The following is a 4,235-nucleotide window of genomic DNA, read 5'->3' on the forward strand; positions in this document are numbered from 1 at the left end:
GGGGAGCACTGAGCTGGGCCTAAGCAGAGTTGATTAGGCCCTCTCTGTTTCTTGTGTCTGTCCGCCTGGGTCTCTCTCTCTATCTCACACTCTCTCTCTCTCTCTTTCTCTCCAACTGAGACATACACACACACAGGTTCCAGTGTTCCCCCTCAAACCCGCACACCCCATTAAAATACAGACACCATGCTGAACCAACCCCTAAAACAGGCCTTGGTCTAGCCGCTTCTGCTCTATCACTACTGCCTTCCTCATCTCCCCCTCCATCCCTCTTTCTCTCTATCGCGCATCGGGACCTGTTAAGGCAGGCGATCAACAGAACCCCACTTCAGTGAGCTATTGAGCAGGAAATGGTGTTTAATGTACATCCTCCCTTTTAGAGGGTGATAGAGCAGTGTGTGTGTGTGTGTGTGTGTGTGTAGCCTGTTTCAGATCACACCCCAGCTTGAAACAAAGTGTGAATGACCACAGAGAAAACACAGGGGCAAAATGAAAGAGAGCAATGGAGAAACTAGAGGGGAAGAAAGAGTGAGTAGGTCAGGGTGAGCGAGAGAGAGAGTTTATTTTTCTCTGAAAAGTTGGTGTGACTGGTATGGATGCAGGAGCGGGGGGCCCAAACGGAGCGTTTGATTAAATCTGTGGTTGACGTGTGAGACAGGTGAGATTGATGAGGTTCCTCTGTGCGTCACACTGTGCGGAGAGCGGGGATGGGGAGGGGGGGGTAGGAACAGAACGTGGCAGTGTGGCGAGCCAGGGAACAGGGCCCGCTCACGCCGTGGGGTCCCCTGTCTGATTAATGGGACTGGAGGCCCTTCAAAAACAGTACTCCCTGCAGACAGACCGAGAGCACTCCAAAAATAACCAGGAGGCAGCCCAGCCCGGGCCTAGCTAACCCAATACAGAGCTATACTGCTAAAGCGCAGGCCCAGGACTACCCCAATATATATCTACAGCTACGACTAAAGCCCGGGCCCAGGACTACCCCAAAATACAGTTGAAGTCGTTAGTTTACACACACTTAGGTTGAGTCATTAAAACTTGTTTTCAACCACTCCACAAATTTTTGTTAACAAACTATAGTTTTGGCAAGTTGGTTAGGACATCTACTTTGTGCATGACACAAGTAATTTTTCCAACAATTGTTTACAGACAGATTATTTCACTGTATCACAATTCCAGTGGGTCAGAAGTTTACATACACTAAGTTGACTGTGCCTTTAAACAGCTTGGAAAATTCCAGAAAAGTATGTCATGGCTTTAGAAGCTTCTGATAGACTAATTGACATAATTTCTCAATTGGAGGTGTACCTGTGGATGTAAGGCCTAGCTTCAAACTCAGTGCCTCTTTGCTTGACATCATGGAAAAATCAAAAGGAATCAGCCAAGACCTCAGAACAATAATTGTAAACCTCCACAAGTCTGGTTCATCCTTGGAAACAATTTACAAACGGCTGAAGGTACCACGTTCATCTGTACAAACAATAGTACGCAAGTATAAAGACTATGGGGACCACACAGCCTCAGGAAGGAGACTCGTTCTGTCTCCTAGAGATGAACGTACTTTGGTGCGAAAAGTGCAAATCAATCCCAGAACAACAGCAAAGGACCTTGTGAAGATGGAACAAAAGTATCTATATCCATAGTAAAACGAGTCCAATATCGACATAACCTGAAAGGCTGCTCAGCAAGGAAGAAGCCACTGCTCCAAAACCACCATAAAAAAGCCAGACTACGGTTTGCAACTGCACATGGGGACAAAGATCGTACTTTTTGGAGAAATGTCCTCTGGCCAGATGAAACAAAAATAGAACTGTTTGGCCATATTGACCATCATTATGTTTGGAGGAAAAAGGTGGTGGCTTGCCAGCCGAAGAACTCCATCCCAACCGTGAAGCACGGGGGTGGCAGCATCACGTTTTGGGGGTGCTTTGCTGCAGGAGGGACTGGTGCACTTCACAAAATAGATGGCATCATGGGGATTGGAAAATTATGTGGATATATTGAAGCAACATCTCAAGACATCAGTCAGGAAGTTAAAGCTTGGTCGCAAATGGGTCTTCCAAATGGACAATGACCCCAAGCATACTTCCAAAGTTGTGGCAAAATGGCTTAAGGACAACAAAGTCAAGGTATTGAAGTTGCCATCACAACGCCCTGACTTCAATCCCATAGAAAATGTGTGGGCAGAACTGAAAAAGCGTGTGCAAGCAAGGAGGCCTACTAACCTGACTCAGTTATACCAGCTCTGCCAGGAGGAATGGGCCAATATTCACCCAACTTATTGTGGGAAGCTACCCGAAACATTTGACCCAAGTTCAGAAATGTATAGGCAATGCTACCAAATACTAATTGAGTGTATGTAAACTTCTGACCCACTGTGAATGTGATGAAAGAAATAAAAGCTGAAATAAATCACTCTTCTATTATTCTGACATTTCACATTCTTAAAATAAAGTGGTGATCCTAACTGACCTAAGACAGAGAATTTTTACTAGGATTAAATGTCACATATTGTGAAACTGAGTTTAAATGTATTTGTCTATGGTGTATGTAAACTTCCGACTTCAACTGTATATATACAGCTACTGCTAAAGCCTAGGCCCAGGACTACCCCAATATATATCTAGAGCTACTGCTAACGCCCAGGCCCAGGACTGCCCCAATATACAGACAGCTACTGCTAATGCCCAGGCCCAGCACTGCCCCAATATATATCTACAGCTATGGCTAAAGCATGGGCCCAGGACTACCCCAATATATATCTACAGCTACTGCTAAAGCCCGGGCCCAGGACTGCCCCAATATACAGATAGCTACTGCTAAAGCATGGGCCCAGGACTACCCCAATATATATCTACAGCTACGGCTAAAGCCTAGGCCCAAGACTACCGCGATACAAAGCTATAGCTAAAGTCTGAGCTCAGGCTTAATACTGCCAGAACTAGAGCCCTGGTCTAACAAACCCAATATCGCTATGGCCCAGGCCTAGCTAACGCACTACAGGTACGACCCAGGCATAGCTAACCCGCCACAACTATGGCCCAGGCCTAGCTAACCTTATACAGCTACAGTCCAGGCCTAGCTAACCCGATACAGCCCAGGCCTAGCTAACCTGATACAGCACAGGCCTAGCTAACCTTATACAACTACAGCCCAGGCCTAGCTAACCTGATACAGCCCAGGCCTAGCTAACCCGATACAGCCCAGGCCTAGCTAACCTGATACAGCACAGGCCTAGCTAACCTTATACAGCTACAGTCCAGGCCTAGCTAACCCGATACAGCTACAGCCCAGGTCTAGCTAACCTGATACAGCCCAGGTCTAGCTAACCTGATACAGCACAGGCCTAGCTAACCTTATACAGCTACAGTCCAGGCCTAGCTAACCTGATACAGCTACAGCCCAGGTCTAGCTAACCTGATACAGCCCAGGTCTAGCTAACCTGATACAGCCCAGGCCTAACTAACCTGATACAACTACAGCCCAGGCCTAGTTTACCTGGTACATATACAGCCCAGGCCTAGCTAACCTGATACAGCCCAGGCCTAGCTAACCTGATACAGCACAGGCCTAGCTAACCTTATACAACTACAGCCCAGGCCTAGATAACCTTATACAGCTACAGTCCAGGCCTAGCTAACCCGATACAGCTACAGCCCAGGTCTAGCTAACCTGATACAGCCCAGGTCTAGCTAACCTGATACAGCTACAGTCCAGGCCTAGCTAACCTGATACAGCTACAGCCCAGGTCTAGCTAACCTGATACAGCCCAGGTCTAGCTAACCTGATACAGTCCAGGCCTAGCTAACCTGATACAGCACAGGCCTAGCTAACCTTATACAACTACAGCCCAGGCCTAGTTTACCTGGTACATATACAGCCAAGGCCTAGCTAACCTGATACAGCACAGGCCTAGCTAACCTTATACAACTACAGCCCAGGCCTAGCTAACCTGATACAGAGACAGCCCAGGCCTAGCTAACCTAATACAGCTACAGCACAGGCCTAGCTAACCTTACACAGCTACAGCTTTGTTGGGCACAACGTGTACAAACCAAGACATTGGACAAATGAGGTCCTTTCCAATAGCATTTGGTAACATTAATAGGCCTTTGCATTAAATAAGGAGGGTTTAGAATTTCTCTATAAAAAGATTTCCTGGAGCGAGCCGGTCGCATCCGCGCTTCGGTCTCCTTCGGTCTGCAGGTTGTATAACTTTTTCATTACATTTCATT

Source organism: Oncorhynchus nerka, linkage group LG1 (genome assembly GCF_034236695.1).
Source record: "Oncorhynchus nerka isolate Pitt River linkage group LG1, Oner_Uvic_2.0, whole genome shotgun sequence".
NCBI classification, from domain to species: domain Eukaryota; kingdom Metazoa; phylum Chordata; class Actinopteri; order Salmoniformes; family Salmonidae; genus Oncorhynchus; species Oncorhynchus nerka.